An 18,058-nucleotide genomic window follows, 5' to 3' on the forward strand; every position below is an offset into this window, starting at 1 on the left:
GCGCTTTTGGGAACCCGAAACCCCACACGTCCGGGAGGGACCCCGTCTGGGTGCGCGGCGGCTATGGGCTGCCCTAGGTCGACCTGATCGTCCCTAGGGCCTCGAGGTTCGCAGCCCTGTAATGAAGAAGAATGAACGAAGAACGAGGAGAAGAAGAACTAGGGTTAAGGAGAAAAGATAAAAGATAAAAAATGGTAGATGATTTGATCGATTGTGTGTTGTTCAATCGGCCATCACCCCTCAGGTATATAAGAGGCAGCTGGACTTCCCATGCAAGGAAAAGGCTTGGATTCACGTCCAAAACCCTAGTCAAATTCGGATTGATTTTGTCCGAACTTTCCAAAACTGTTCGGTTTAAACTAGCTGCACCTTGCGGGTAACTTTTGAGGTGGTAAACGACCTCGGATGGAAACGAGCCCAAAAGCAATCTTGACCGTTTCAACGAGGCGAACAACTTTTATATTGAACGTTTTTTGATTAGAGTTCATATTGAGGGTCAAATCGCTCGTGCAACACAGGCTGTTATTCGCGCTACCCATCAGACAGGGTGTCTGGTGGGGCGCGCCACTTTTGGCTCGTGATAGTGCTGTATTCGGATGGCTCTAACTTTTGCATACGAACTCGGATTGGAACGATTCTTATATAAAAATCGATTGTTTCAACGAGACGAAGACAACCCATGTAGATCATTTTTCCATACGAGGCAGTATTGGGGGCGTAATATGCCGAATAGTGTTCTGAATACAAAATCTCAGTATTTCGAACACAACTTCGGCCTTCGAGATGAGATCAGATGGCGATGGCCCAAACTTCAAAGATGTTCATATCGACAATACGAAACTTTTTCATGTAGAACACTTCTCCATTTGAGGCCATTTTAAATAAGTTCTTGACTATGCCAAAATCTGGTGTCAACAATCCCCTATACTTGTGGGTTATCAAGACCCTTTTCTGGCGCCGTTGCCAGGGAGCATAGCTCTATTCTTTGAGTCACTTGGTATTTATATCTGCTGGACACTATGAAGAACTTGAAAGAAGCTAAGACAACTATTTATCCCTTAACTACGATGGGAGGTAAGGAACTGCCATCTAGCTCTGCACTTGATTCACCTTCTGTTATAAACAAGCTAGCGACACCTAAACCTGCTTCTACTATTCGTTCCAATATGTCGCATGTTATTGATGATGCCACTTCTGCTATGCATGATACCTATGATGAAACTACTTATATGCTTGATACTACTGTGCCTCTTGGTGAATTTCTAGATGAACAAATTTCTAAGTCTAGAGAAAGAGAAATTATTGAAACAGAACACGATGATGTTAGTGATGATGAAAATAGGCCTGATATTCCTGAGGGTTACCTTTTTAATGCTGAATCTACTGAAGCTGTTCTTGCTTGCCAGGATAGTCTTGAACGTAATAGGTCGCTAGTTAAATGGAGTAAAGAATCTTTTAGAGGTAGGATGAGACCCGACCCTGCTTTTGCTACTTCACCTATCTGTGTTCCTGATCAGGATTTTTATGATTTTTCTGTTGATCCAGATATAATTACTTTGGTTGAATCTGATCCTTTTTATGGCTATGAATCTGGAACTGTTGTGGCACATCTTCGTAAGTTAGATGATATAGCTGCCCTGTTTACTAATAATGAGAGATCGCGCTACCTTTATTTACTCAAAATATTTCGGTTCTCATTAAAGGGTGATGCTAAGATATGGTTTAATTTTCTTGATCCTGGTTGTGTGCAAAGTCCCCAGGATATGGTTTATTACTTCTCTGCTAAATATTTCCCTGCTCATAAGAAACAAGCTGCTTTGAGGGATATATATAATTTTGTGCAAATTGAAGAGGAGAGTCTCCCACAAGCTTGGGGAAGGCTTCTCAAGTTACTTGATGCTTTGCCTGATCATCCTCTTAAGAAACCTGAAATACTTGATATCTTATATAATGGACTAATTGATGCTTCCAGAGATTACCTGGATAGTTGTGCTGGTTCTTGTTTCAGGGAAAGAACACTAGATGAAGCTGAAATTCTATTGAATAATATGTTGACAAATGAAAATAATTGGGCACCTCCTGAGCCAACTCCCGAGCCAGCTCCTGATCCAATTACTGAGCCTATTCCTAAACCAACTTCAAAGAAGAGAGGTGTTCTATTTCTCAGTCCCGAAGATATGCAAGAGGCAAAGAAATCTATGAAAGAAAAAGGTATTAAAGCTGAAGATGTTAAGAATTTACCACCTATTGAGAAATACATGGTCTTAATTCACTGCCTGTTGAAGAAGTATATGATCTCAATTACTTATTTACTGAAGAACCTCCCGATATCCCGACACAGGTAGTAAAGGTAAATTCTCTCTATAGATATGATAAAACTGAAGTCCCTCCTACTAAAATTGCTAGTCAGTGCTTGGATGAGTTTGATGATTTATGTTTAAGCAAGATGACTTTAATGCTTATTTTGGTAGACAATTAAGACAGAATACCTTTATGATTAAATGCTTGAGTGATTATATGGCTAATATTAGAGGTGAACTTAAACTTGTTAGCAAACATGCTTCTATGGTTACCACTCAAGTAGAACAAGTACTTAAAGCTCAGAAAGAAGTCCTTAATGAAATGAATAGTAAGAAAAATGATTATGCTATTAGAGTGGCTACTAGAACTGGTAGAATGACTCAGGAACCTTTGTATCCTGAAGGCCACCCTAAGAGAATCGAGCAAGATTCTCAGAGAAATAATATTGATATGCCTAGTTCTTCTAAGAGGAAGAAAAAGAAAAATGATAGAACTGTGCAAACTTCTAGTGAACCTATTGCTGAACCACCTGATAATCCAAATGATATCTCTATGTCTGATGCTGAAACACAAACTGGTAATGAACATGAATCTGTTAAAAATGCTAATGATGATGTTCATGATGATGCTCAACCTAGTAATGATAATGATGTAGAAGTTGAACTTGCTGTTGATCTTGATAACCCACAATCAAAGAATCAACGTTATGATAAAAGAGACTTCGTTGCTAGGAAACATGGTAAAGAAAGAGAACCATGGGTTCAGAAACCCATGCCTTTTCCTCCCAAACCATCCAAGAAAAAGGATGATGAGGATTTTGAGCGCTTTGCTGAAATGATTAGACCTATCATTTTGCGTATGCGATTAACTGATGTGCTCAAAACAAATCCTTATGCTAAATATATGAAAGATATTGTTACAAATAAAAGAAAGATACTGGAAGCTGAAATTTCCACCATGCTTGCTAATTATACTTTTAAGGGTGGAATACCAAAGAAACTTGGAGATCCAGGAGTACCTACTATACCATGCTCCATTAAAATAAATTATGTTAAAACTGCTTTATGTGATCTTGGAGCCGGTGTTAATGTCATGCCTCTCTCTTTATATCGTAGACTTGACTTGAATAAGTTGACACCTACTGAAATATCTTTGCAAATGGCTGATAAATCAACTGCTATACCTGTCGGTATTTGTGAGGATGTGCCTGTTGTGGTTGCAAACGTTACTATTCTAACGGACTTTGTTATTCTTGATATTCCCGAGGATGATAGTATGTCTATTATTCTTGGAAGACCTTTCCTTAATATTGCAGGGGCTGTTATTGATTGCAAGAAAGGCAATGTCACTTTTCATGTTAATGGTAATGAGCATACGGTACACTTTCCGAGGAAACAACCTCAAGTTTATAGTATCGACTCCGTTTGGAAAAATTCCATCGATTATATTTGGAGGTTTTGAATTTCCCCTCCCTACTGTCAAGAAGAAATATGATATACTTATTATTGGGGATGTCCATATCCCCGTTGAGGTAACATAGTGTTATTCGAAATTTCTCCGGTTCCATGACTATCGGAATGAGTTTGTTAACAAGACTTGATCAACCTTGTTAGTGGATTCTTTTTGATGAGCATGAGATGGATGAAACTAGAAGCACAACCTTCTGTACCCTCTTTATATTTTCTGTTACTTAGTAGAAATAAAGTAAAATAGTATTTTTCTGTCTATTTCCTGATTTATCCGTGCAATATAAAAATATCCCGAAAATAAAAGTCCTCAGAATGCCATGCCAATTTAATATGATTTTTTCAGGAATTTTTGAGAATTTACTGTGCAAAAATTACCACGGGGGGAGCTGCCACCTGGCCACGAGGGTGGAGGGCGCGCCCTACCCCCTGGGCGCGCCCCCTACCTCGTGGGCCCATGGTGGCCCTCCTCCACTTATCCATGCACCCATCTTCTTCCTCTGTCTCACACAAACCCGAAAAACCAACTCAAGCACGAGTTCCAGCCCCCGTTGCTGTGATTTTCGATCTCCTTGCTTAAAGCACCTCTCGCAAAACTGCTTGGGGAGCTTGTTCCTTGGTATATGACTCCTCCATTGGTCCAATTAGTTTTTGTTCTAGTGCTTTATTCATTGCAAATTTGTGATGCATAGGTGACCATGTTCTTGAGCTTGCATGTCAAATTTATATGGTTTCAAGTAGTTCTAATGCTTGATATATGCTCTAGGCACTTGTATAAGTAGTTGCTATCAGTTTTATTGAAGTTGGTTCACTTTTGTTTGAAGTTACTAAAAATTTCAGAATTATTTTTCAGAGGAAACAATATGCTTAGGAGGATGTTCCAAGGTGGTTCTTCAAGGAAGCAAGGTCCCAGGCTTGCAATGCGTGATGGTGACGAGGAACCACCAAGAGACGCTCTTGTGAGGCCCTGTGAATGGCCTTTGGAAAATTTTATGAATCAAGTGGGAATCAAAGAAGAATTTAGTGCATATTTGAGTAACGCCGGTCTTGAGGACTTTGAAGCTGACAAATGCCCCCAGTATCATGATCTCACAAGTTCATTTGTGAGGAGGTTTGAGTTTTCATCTTCGCGTAATTCTCCTTCAGTCATGTTTGACCTTTATGATAAATCTTATACCATGGACTTAGAGGATTTTACTTCTGCTTGCAAACTTCCATCTTGGGGTAATGTCAGGGATCCCCCTAAATCCGAATATAGAGACTTTCTTGCTAGAATAACTGTGGGGGAATCTAGAGATATAACACAAGCCACTATAGGGAGCATTCACTTTCCTGCTATACATTATTTTGCTCTCTTCATTGGTAGATGCATAAATGCTAAGGATGAAGCATGTCACATGTGTGCCCTTGATCTCAGCATTCTCAGAAGCACTGTGTTAGGGGACCAAGCTTATCATATGGGAGCCATTGTAGCTCATAGGTTGCATCTTAATAGACGTAACGGAGATTTCTTTGGAGGAATTTATGCAACCCGCTTAGCTAATTTTCTTGATGTAGACATTCGTGAGGGTGATATGGAGTTACCCCCTTCTTATTTAGATCTTGATTCTATGTTTTCTCACCAGTTCATTGAGAGGACTGGACCACCTTTCCGGTATCGACTAATCTTTAACAAACGGCATGTAGTCCATATTGCTCTTCCTGCTCCTGCCTTCTTTGATTTTCAGACAAAAGGGAGATATATTATTACCAGAGAGGAGGAAGATGAGTACGAGAGGAGAGCGGAGGCTGCTCGACGCCACGCTGCAACTCAGGAGGCGATAGCCGCTGCATCACAGTATGACCCCAGCTACACATACGGATATCCACCAGGCCATCCCTGGCAATAGACCAACTTAGGCCAAAAGCCTAAGCTTAGGGGAGTATGTATTTCCCACCGACATTACATTTATGTTCACACACACTCATTGCTAGATGTCGGTGCCCATACTCTTTCACTGTAATATCCATGCTAGTTTATTTTCTTTCTTCTTGTGTGTTTGATAAACCTTAAGAAAAAACAAAAAAATTAGTTAGTCTACTTTCCTTGCTTGTAGTAGAATTAAAAAGAAAACCCAAAAATATTTCCCGTTCTTCTTTTGCTTGTTGGGAGCTTTCCCGTGTAAATAGTTTTTTATTTCTTTTCCTTTCTTTGGGGGTCGAGAAGACTATATTGAAAATGCTTAGTGGCTCTTATATGCATTATTGTTTATCTAACTTAGAGCCCATATTACTTGTCTTCTTTCTTGAGTAGAATGCTTGCAGATTCCAGCTTAGTCCAATGCACGTGCACTCTTATTATTATACACACCGTTCGGTCGTGCAAGTGAAAGGCAATAATGATGATATATGATGGACTTATTGGGATGAGAAAAGCTGGTATGAACTCGACCTCTCTTGTTTGTGTAAATATGATGATTCATCGTTCCTGATTCAGCTATTATGAAGTAAACATATTTGCAATGACATTTAGAGATTATAGTTGCTTGTGCCATGCTTGATTAGCTATGAGTTATAATGGTTTACCTTGCGTGCCAACATGCTATTAGAATGGTTATGATGTGGTATGATGGGATGGTATCCTCCTTCAAATGAATTGAGTGACTAGACTTGGCACATGTTCACGCATGTAGTTGAATCCAATCAACATAGCCTTCATGACATTTATGTTCATGGTGGATTATATCCTACTCATGCTTATATTCGGTGTAAATTAATTTTAATGCATGTTTACGACTGTTGTCGCTCTCTCAGTTGGTTGCTTCCCAGTCTTTTGCTAGCCTTCACCTGTACTAAGCGGGAATACTGCTTGTGCATCCAAACTCCTTAAACCCCAAAGTTGTTCCATAAGAGTCCATAATAGCTTCCTATATGTGGTATCTACCTGCCGTTCTAAGTAAATTTGTATGTGCCAAACTCCAATCCTTCAAATAAAAATTCTGTTTCTCGAGCAGCTCATGTGCAACTAGGACTGCCTATATCTTCCATGCTAGGTGGGTTATTCTCAAGAGGAGTGGACTCCGCTCCTCATTCACGAGAAAGGGCCGGTAACCGGGATGCCTAGTCCCATGATCCAAAAAGATCAAAGCAAATCAAAATAATTAAACAAAACTCCCCCTGGGACCCGTTGAATGTTGGAGGCACTCGTTGTTTCGAGAAAGTCATGGATTGATGCTTGTGGAGGAGGGGGGTATAAACCTTTACCATTTTGTTTGGGAACTGCCTATAATGCATGTAGTATGGAAGATACAGCCATCTCATAGTTGTTGCATTGACAGTGAAAGTATGCCGCTCAAAATATAATTTATCTCTATTTCAAAATCGAGCTCTGGCACCTCTATAAATCCCTGCTTCCCTCTGCGAAGGGCCTATCTATTTACTTTTATGTTGAGTCATCACCCTTCTTATTAAAAAGCACCCGTTGGAGAGCACGTTATCGTTTGCATTCATTATAATTGGTTTATTTTGGGTATGACTTGACTGGATCTCTTTTACCATGAATTACAATGTTTAGTCAGTCCTTGATCTTTAAAGGTGCTCTTCATTTATGTTTTGTGGTCTCAGAAAGAGCTAGCGAGATACCATTTTGTTATATCATGTTATGATTATTTTGAGAAAGTGTTGTCATCCGAGTTTTGTTATTATGGCTCGCTAGCTGATTATGCTATTTGATATGAGTAATTGTGAGACCTAGGTGTTATTGTGAGTATGGTTAGTTCATAATAATTGCTGAAACTTGAATGCTGGCTTTTCATGTTTACAACAACAAGAGCAAACAGAGTTTGTAAAAGTTTTTCTTTTTCTCTTTCAGTTTGTCAACTGAATTGCTTGAGGACAAGAAAGGGTTTAAGCTTGGGGGAGTTGATACGTCTCCGTCGTATCTACTTTTCCAAACACTTTTGCCCTTGTTTTGGACTCTAACTTGTATGATTTGAATGGAACTAACCCGGACTGACGTTGTTTTCAGCAGAATTGCCATGATGTTGTTTTATGTGCAGAAAACAAAAGTTCTCAGAATGACCTGAAACTCCACGGAATATCTTATAATAAATAATAAAAAATCCTCGCCAAAGATGAAGACCAGGGGGGCCACACCCTGTCCACGAGGGTGGGGGGCGTGCCCCTCCCCCCTGGGCGCGCCCCCTTACCTCGTGGGCCCCCTGGATGCCCTCCGACGCCAACTCCAACTCCATATATTGGCTTTCGGGGAGAGAAAAATCAGAGAGAAAGTTTCATCGTGTTTCACGACACGGAGCCGCCGCCAAGCCCTAATCTCTCTCGGGAGGGCTAATCTGGAGTCCCTTCGGGGCTCCGGAGAGGGGGATTCGTCGCCGTCGTCATCATCAACCATCCTCCATCACCAATTTCATGATGCTCACCGCCGTGCGTGAGTAATTCCATCGTAGGCTTGCTGGACAGTGATGGGTTGGATGAGATTTGTCATGTAATCGAGTTAGTTTTGTTAGGGTTTGATCCCTAGTATCCACTATGTTCTGAGATTGATGTTGCTATGACTTTGCTATGCTTAATGCTTGTCACTAGGGCCCGAGTGCCATGATTTCAGACCTGAACCTATTATGTTTTCATGAATATATGTGTGTTCTTGATCCTATCTTGCAAGTCTATAGTCACCTACTATGTGTTATGATCCAGCAACCCGAAAGTGACAATAATCGGGACCACTCCCGGTGATGACCATAGTTTGAGGAGTTCATGTATTCACTATGTGCTAATGCTTTGTTCCGGTTCTCTATTAAAAGGAGGCCTTAATATCCCTTAGTTTCCAATAGGACCCCGCTGCCACAGGAGGGTAGGACAAAAGATGTCATGCTAGTTCTTTTCCATAAGCACGTGTGACTATTTACGGAATACATGCCTACATTACATTGATGAACTGGAGCTAGTTCTGTGTCACCCTATGTTATGAATGTTACATGATGAACCACATCCAGCATAATTATCCATCATTGATCCGGTGCCTACGAGTTTTCCATATACTGGTTCTCGCTTATTTACTTTTCCGTTGCTACTGTTATCATCACTACAAAAATACCAAAAACATTACTTTTGCTGCCTTTACTTTTGTTACCGTTACCACCATTATCATATTACTTTGCTACTAAACACTTTGCCGTAGATACTAAGTTTCCAGGTGTGGTTGAATTGACAACTCAGCTGCTAATACTTGAGAATATTCTTTGGCTCCCCTTGTGTCGAATCAACAAATTTGGGTTGAATACTCTACCCTCGAAAACTGTTGCGATCCCCTATACTTGTGGGTTATCAGTGGATAATGATCACTACAAAAAAGAAGACACATCCATCACATTTTGGGTCGAACGAAAAAAAATTATGTCATACTTATGACACTTCTATGACGATAATTGTGACAAAACCCGGTATCATCATAGATGTGGTGGGCTCCTACTTCTATGACAAAAAATCATGACAAAAATGGGCTTTTCGTCCTTGTGGGCCGGAGAGGCGGTTGCATGACATTCTTTGGGCCGTCCATGATGAAAAAAACCGTGGTAGAAGCAAGGGCGAGGAAAATATCGGGGTGTTCCCGGTTATAGTGGGTGGTTGGGGTCGAGCGATGCACAGAGGCTTGCGCGTTTCTCTCGTACACGCACATGCGTGGGTGCAAGGCATTGGGCTCTAACTGAACCCGAGCGAGGTGTCGCCTACTGAACTCGAGCGATTGCACTGCAGGCTACGCATTACTGAACCCGAGCAATCCAGCGATTCCTTCACTACTGCTGGTAACTGAAGCCGGTTGATGTTGACTCTGGATGAACAATGAGCCTTGTTGGGGGGGGGGGGGTTGGATGAACAGTTCCCGGTGGACGTTGGATGAACGGGATCCCGTGGTGTTGCCGCTGGATGAACAGGACCCCGATCGATCGAGCCGGTTGGGCGTGGATGAACAAGACCCCGTGGAGGGCTAGATGAACAGGACCCCGTGGAGGGAAGGTTGAACAGTAGCCGGTGGAGGGCTGGTTGAACAGTAGCCGGTGGAGGGCTGGATGAACAGTAGCCCGTGGAGGGGTGGTTGAACAGGACCCCGTGGTGAGGGCTGGTTGAATAGTAACTGGTGGAGGAGTGCGCAGTGGAGGCTGGATGAACAGGAGCTCGTGGATGAACAGTCGCAGGTGGAGGCTGGAGGAGGTCAACGGTGGATGAAAAGTAGCCCGTGGAGGCTGGAGGAGGTCGATGGTGGAGATGAATAGTATCCCGTGGAGTCCCGTTTTGCGGTTCGCCACACCCCTCTCGATGAACAAGACCTCGTTTTTGACCTAGTGCTCCAACACAAGTCCGTTTCCTCCATTTTGCGGTACGCCACACCCCTCTCGGTCAATAGGACCCCGTTTCGATTGTAGGAGGTCCAACTGAAGTCCATTTCCTACGTTTTGCGGTACGCCAGACCCCTCCCGATGAACAGGATCCCATTTCGACCATGGCCGGTCAAACACAAGGCCGTTTCCTCCGTTCCGTCCAAGCCGATTGGCTCCCACGCGTTCCTTTGCCTCCCGATGAACACGACGCATTCCGTTGGCTCCCCATGAACATGACAAAGATGCAGTTTCTCCGTTTCGACCCAGCCATGTACACGAGCCATGGCCGTACGTTTGTGCAAGTAGGCGTTCGAGACCCCGCCCGTATGTACGTACGTGGTCGTATTTACTTTCTTGCACCCTGGCTGTTGTACGTACGTGTACATGCTACGTGCGCGCCTCTACTACGACACGTGCACGCCTCTACTACAACACGTGCGCGCCTCTACATCGACAAGTATGTACAACCAGAATGACAATGCTACGTACGCTTCGACCAGGTGGGTCCCGACTGTCAGGCACTTCCTTGCGTGCGAAGATGTAGCTGGTGGGTCCCTGCAGTCAGGGGGGCGAATCATTTTTTTGCCCGTAATATGGATGCACTTCCTTGCGTGCGAACATGTAGCTGGTGGGTCCCAGCAGTCAGGGGGGAAAGGTTTTTTCGCGAAATATGGTGGCCCGTCCGGTGGGTCCCTGCTGTCAGTTGGAGGAATAATTATTTTGCGCGTAATAAGGAGGCACTTCCTTGCGGCTGTCGTGGACCCAACTGTCAGCCTTTCCACGTATAGTACTCTTCTGATGGAAGTTGCTCCATGACCACGTTGACCACGCCGCACCGAGAGCACCAGGGCGGTGGACGACGGCGAGGCCTAGGAAGGGGACGACCCGGAGCCGGGGAAGACGCGACAGTGGATGCCCACGCGGAGGGGAGTACGAGGGTTCACTGGTTCGGCTGCGGTGTGAGGCTGCCGTCGCTGTAGAATAATAGAGGGTGTGGGTGAGTAGAGGGATAGCCTGGCCAGTGGTGGGACTAGTAGGGGGCGGTGAGGCCTCCGCGGCATCACAGCCGGCCACGGGAGGCAAGAGCACGCGGCACGACCAGCGCTGGTTTGGGCAGCTGGAGCAAGAAGACCAGATGTTGAAGAATTACTACGGTCGTTGGATGGACATCGTACGGACACTCGAGCTAGAATCATTCATATTTACTAAGTTGACAAAGCCCTCCGTCCCCGTCAACTTAGTAGGCCCACAAGTCAGCCTCCCACTATGGTCGGTCCCAGCTAGCTGGGGGTATTCATTTTTTTTTGTGTAATAAGGAGGCACTTCCTTGTGTGCGAAGATATAGCTGATGGGTCCGACCTGTCAGCGAGGGGAACGGCTTTTTCACAAAATACAGAGGCCCTTCCAGTGGGCCAGAGCTGTCAGGTGGAGGAATCATTATTTTGCGTGTAATAAGGAAGCATTTCCTTGCGTGCGGCCGTTGATACGTCTCCAACATATCTATAATTTTTGATTGTTCCATGCTATTATATTACCTGTTTTGGATGTTTATGGGCTTTATTTTACACATTATGTTCCATGCTATTATATTGCTGTTTTTTTGTCTATTTCAGTATTTTGAAGGAAGGAATATCAAACGGAGTCCAAACGGAATAAAACCTTCGGAAGCGTGATTTTCGGAACGAACGTGATCTAGAGGACTTGGAGTGCAAGTCAAGAAGCAGCCGAGTCGGCCACGAGAGGGTAGGGCCCCCCTATAGGGCGCGCCCCCTGTCTCTTGGGCCCCTCGGGCAGCCACCGACGTACTTCTTCCTCCTATATAAGCCTACATACCCCCGAAAACATCCAGGGAGCAACCAAAACACAATTTCCACCACCGTAACCATCTGTATCCGCAGGATCCCATCTTGGAGCCATCGCCGGCGTTCTGCAAGAGGGGGGTTCCACCATGGAGGGCTTCTACATCCACACCATGTCCCTTCCGATGAGTTGTGATTAGTTTACCACAGACCTTCGGGTCCATAGTTATTAGCTAGTTGGCGTCTTCTCTCTTTTTGGGTCTCAACAATGTTCTCCCCCTCTCTTGTGGAGATCTATTCGATGTCATCTCTTTTTGCGGTCTGTTTGTCGAGATCCGATGAATTGTGGGTTTCTGATCAAGTTTATCTATGGATAATAATTGAATCTTCTCTGAATTCTTTTATATGATTGAGTTATCTTTGCAAGTCTCTTTGAATTATCAGTTTGGTTTGGCCTACTAGATTGATATTTCTTGCCATGGGGGAAGTGCTTAGCTTTGGGTTCAATCTTGCGGTGTTCTTACCCAGTGACAGAAAGGGTTGCAAGACACATATTGTATTGTTGCCATTGAGGATAAAAATATGGGGTTTATATCATATTGCTTGAGTTTATCCCTCTACATCATGTCATCTTGCTTAAAGCGTTACCTGTTCTTATGAACTTAATACTATAGATGCATGCTGGATAGAGGTCGATGTGTGGAGTAATAGTAGTAGATGCAGGCAGGAGTCGGTCTACTTGTTGCGGACGTGATGCCTATATACATGATCATGCCTAGATAACATCATAATTATTCGCTTTTCTATCAATTGCTCGACAGTAATTTGTTCACCCACCGTAATACTTATGCTCTCGAGAGAAGCCTCTAGTGAAACCTATGGCCCCCGGGTCTATCTATTATCATATTTGCTTCCAATCTACTTTTATTTGCATCTTTATTTTCTGCATCTATATTATAAAATACCAAAAATATATTTATCTTATCATATTATCTCTATCAGATCTCACTTTCGCAAGTGGCCGTGAAGGGATTGACAACCCATTTATTGCGTTGGTTGCGAGTTCTTTGTTTGTTTGTGTAGGTTCGTGGGACTTGTTGAGGAGCCTCCTACTGGATTGATACCTTGGTTCTCAAAAACTGAGGGAAATACTTACGCTACTATTGCTGCATCACCCTTTCCTCTTCAAGGAAAACCAACGCAAGCTCAAGACATAGCAAGAAGGATTTCTGGCGCCATTGCCGGGGAGGTCTTCGCTCAAGTCAAGACATACCAAGTACCCATCACAAACTCATCTCCCTTGCATTTACATTATTTGTCATTTGCCTCTCGTTTTCCTCTCCCCCACTTCACCCTTGTCGTTTTATTCGCCCTCTCTTTCCCAATCTCCTCTCTTTTCCGCTTGCCGTTTTCTTCCCCTCTCTTTCGCTTGCCGTTTTCTGTTTGCTTGTGTGTTGTATAACTTGTTGCTATGGCGCAAGATAATACCAAATTGTGTGATTTCTCGAATACCAATAATAATGATTTCCTTAGTACTCCGATTGCTCCTCTTAATGATGTTGAGTCTTGTGAAATCAATACCGCTTTGCTGAATCTTGTTATGAAAGATCAATTCGCCGGCCTTCCTAGGGAAGATGCCGCTACTCATCTAAACAACTTTGTTGATTTGTGTGATATGCAAAAGAAGAAAGATACAGATAATGATATTGTTAAATTGAAACTATTTCGGTTTTCGCTTAGAGATTGTGCTAAAGTTTGGTTTTCGTCTTTGCCTAAAAATAGTATTGATTCTTGGAACAAGTGCAAAGATGCTTTTATCTCTAAGTATTTTCCTCCCGCTAAGATCATCACTCTTAGGAACGATCTTATGAATTTTAAACAACTTGATCATGAGCATGTTGCCCAATCTTGGGAAAGAATGAAATTGATGATTCGCAATTGCCCTACTCATGGTTTGAATTTATGGATGATCATACAAAAAATTTATGCTGGTTTGAACTTTGCTTCTAGAAATCTCTTAGATTCGGCCGCCGGAGGCACGTTTATGGAAATCACTTTAGGAGATGCTACAAAACTTCTTGATAATATTATGGCTAATTATTCTCAATGGCACACCGAATGATCTACTAGTAAAAAAGTGCATGCTATAGAAGAAATTAATGTTTTGAGTGGAAAGATGGACGAGCTCATGAGATTGTTTGCTACTAAGAGTTCTTCTATTGATCCCAATTATATGCCTTTATCAACCTTGATTGAGAATAATAATGAATCTATGGATGTGAATTTTGTTGGTAGGAATAGTTTTGGAAACAATGCTTATAGAGGAAACTTTAATTCTAGACCGTTCCCTAGTAATTCCTCTAATAATTATGGAAATTCCTACAATAATTCTTATGGTAATTTTAATAAGATGCCCTCTGATTTTGAAAATAGTGTGAAAGAATTTATGATTTCTCAAAAGAATTTTAATGCTTTGCTTGAAGAAAATTTGCTCAAAGTTGATGATTTGGCTAGGAACATTGATAGACTTTCGCTTGATGTTGATTCTCTTAAACTTAGATCTTCTCCTCCTAAGCATGATATCAATGAGTCTCTCAAAGTAAGAATTTCCATTGACGAGTGCAAGGAAAGAACCGCTAGATTGCGTGCTAAGAAAGATAGCTTTATAAAAGCGTGTTCTTCTAGTTTCCATGAAAATAATGATGAAGATCCTAAAGTTATTGATGTGTCCCCTATTAGATCTTTGTTATGCAATATGAATCTTGAAAATAATGGGACTGGAGATGAGTCAAGTTTATTTAGAAGGTGTCCCAAGAATTTAGAGTTTTTAGATCTTGATGCTAAATTTGGTAAAAGTGGGATTGGAGAGGTCATGACTTTAAATAACATTGAACCCACTATCTCAGATTTCAAGGAATTTGATTATGATAATTGTTCTTTAGAAATTTGTATTTCCTTGTTGCAATCCGTTGTTAATTCTCCACATGCTTATAGTCAAAATAAAGCTTTTACCAAACATATCGTTGATGCCTTGATGCAATCTTTTGATGAAAAACTTAATTTGGAAGTTTCTATACCTAGAAAACTTAATGATGAGTGGGAACCTACTATAAAGATTAAAATTAAAGATTATCAGTGTTTTGCTTTGTGTGATTTGGGTGCTAGTGTTTCCACGATTTCGAAAACTTTATGTGATATTCTAGGTTTCCATGATCTTGATGATTGCTCTTTAAATTTGCATCTTGCGGATTTCACCATTAAAAAGCCAATACGAAGGATCAATGATGTCCTTATTGTTGCAAATAGAAATTTCGTGCCCGTTGATTTTATCGTTCTTGATATAGATTGCAATCTTTCTTGCCTATTATTCTTGGTAGACCTTTCCTTTGAACGATTGGTGCGATTATTGATATGAAGGAAGGGAATATTAGATTCCAATTTCCATTAAAGAAAGGCATGGAGAACTTTCCAAGAAAGGAATTCAAATTACCTTATGAATCCATCATGCGAGCTACCTATAAACCAAGTGCCAAAGATGGCACAACTTAGATCTATCTTCGCTTTTATGCCTAGCTAGGGACGTTAAACGATAGCGCTAGTTGGGAGGCAACCCAATTTTCTTTATGTTATTTGTTTTTGTTCCTGTTTAGTAATAAATTTTGTTTCTACTTTCTGTTTATATGTGTTTTCTTATTTTAATTAGTATTTGTGCCAAGTAGAACCTATAGGATAACCTATGATATGAGTTGATTTGATTCTGCTGAAAAACAGAAACTTTGCGCTCACGAAACAAAATTCAATAAATCACAGGAACGTGCTTTTGCATTGATTACTTTTTCTTCTGATCAATAAACAAATTTTTTAGGACGTCCTATTTTGGTAGGATTTTTGAGGTTCCAGAAGTTTGCGTTAGGTACAGATTGCTACAGACTGTTCTGTTTTTGACAGATTCTGCCTTTCGTGTGTTGTTTGCTTATTTTTATGCATCTATGGCTAGTATGTAAGGATATGAACCATAGAGAACTTGGAATACAGTAGGTTCAACACCAAAATAAATAAAGAATGAGTTCACTACAGTACCTTATGTGGTGGTTTTGTTTTCTTTCACTAACGGAGCTTATAAGATTTCTTGTTGAGTTTTGTGTTGTGAAGTTTTCAAGTTTTGGGTAAAGCTTTTATGGACTATGGAATAAAGGGTGGCAAAAGCCTAAGCTTGGGGATGCCCATGGCACCCCAAGATATTCAAGGATATCCAAAAGCCTAAGCTTGGGGATGCCCCGGGAAGGCATCCCCTCTTTCGTCTTCGTTCATTAGTAACTTTACTTGGAGCTATATTTTTGTTTGCCACGTGATATGTGTTTTGCTTGGAGCGTCATGTATTATATTAGTCTTTGCTTTTCAGTTTACCACAATCATCCTTGCTGTAACACACCTTTTGGGAGAAGCCTATTTGCTTAGGATTTGAGAGAATACTCTATGTGCTTCACTTATATCTTTTGAGCTTGATAGTTTTTGCTCTAGTGCTTCACTTGTATCTTTAAGAGCACGGCGGTGGTTTAATTTTGAAGAAATTGATAGTCTCTCATGCTTCACTTATATTATTTTGAGAGTCTTTTAGAACAGCATGGTATTTGCTATGGTTATAAATTGGTCCTAAAATGATGAGCATCCAAGGTGGGTATAATAAAAACTATCATAGGAAGTGAATTGGATGATATGATCAACTTGATACTTGATAATTGTTTTGAGATAGAGAGGTAGTGATATTAAAGTCATGCTAGTTGGGTGATTATGAATTTAAAGAATGCTTGTGCTGAAGTTAGCAAGCCCCGTAGCATGCACGTATGATTAAAGTTGTGTAACAAATTTGAAGCATGAAGTGTACCTGGCTTGTGCATCCTCATGAGTGGCGGTCGGGGACGAGCGATGGTCTTTTCCTACCAATATATCCCCCTAGGAGCATGCGCATAGTGCTTGGTTTTTTATGACTTCTAAATTTTTGCAATAAGTATATGAGTTCTTTTCACTAATGTTGAGTCCATGGATTATACGCACTTTTACCTTTCCATCATTGCTAGCCTCTTCGGTACCGTGCATTGCCCTTTCTCACCTTGAGAGTTGGTGCAAACTTCGCCGGTGCATCCAAACCCCGTGATATGATACGCTCTATCACACATAAACCTCCTTATATCTTCCTCAAAACAGCCACCATACCTACCTATTTATGGCATTTCCATAGCCATTTCGAGATATATTACCATGCAACTTTCCACCGTTCTGTTCATCATCATCATGACATACATTACTTTTGTCATATTGCCATTGCATGATCACGTAGTTGACATCATATTTGTGGCAAAGCCACCTTGCATAATTTTTATACATGTCACTCTTGATTCATTGCACCATCCCGGTACACCGCTGGGGGCATTCATATAGAGTCATATCTTGTTCTAGTTTCGAGTTGTAATTTATGTGTTGTAATCAATAAAAGTGTGATGATCATCATTATTAAAGCATTGCCCAAAAAGAAAAAAAGGAAAGGCCAAAAGAAAAAAAGAAAGGCCAAAAAAAAGAAGAAAAAGAAGAAGAAAAAGGGAAATAAATAAAGGGGCAATGCTACTATCTCTTTTTCCACACTTGTGCTTCAAAGTAGCACCTTGTTCTTCATGTAGTGAGTCTCATATTTTGTGCTTCAAAATAGCACCATGTTTTCATGTAGAGAGTCTCATAGGTTGTCACTTTCATATACTAGTGGGAATTTTTCATTATAGAACTTGGCTTGTATATTCCTACGATGGGCTTCCTCAAATGCCCTAGGTCTTCCTGAGCAAGCAAGTTGGATGCACACCCACTAGTTTTCTTTTGTTGAGCTTTCATTCATTTATAGCTCTAGTGCATCTGTTGCATGGCAATCCCTACTCCTCATGTTGACATCAATTGATGGGCATTACCATAGCCCGTTGATTATCCTCGTCAATGTGAGACTTTCTCCCTTTTGTCTTCTCCACACAACCCCCAATCATTATTCTATTCCACCCATAGTGTTATATCCATGGCTCACTCTCATGTATTGCGTGAAGGTTGAAAAAGTTTGAGATTATTTAAGTACGAAACA

The sequence above is a fragment of the Triticum aestivum genome, chromosome 3B (assembly GCF_018294505.1).
Source record: "Triticum aestivum cultivar Chinese Spring chromosome 3B, IWGSC CS RefSeq v2.1, whole genome shotgun sequence".
NCBI classification, from domain to species: Eukaryota; Viridiplantae; Streptophyta; class Magnoliopsida; order Poales; family Poaceae; genus Triticum; species Triticum aestivum.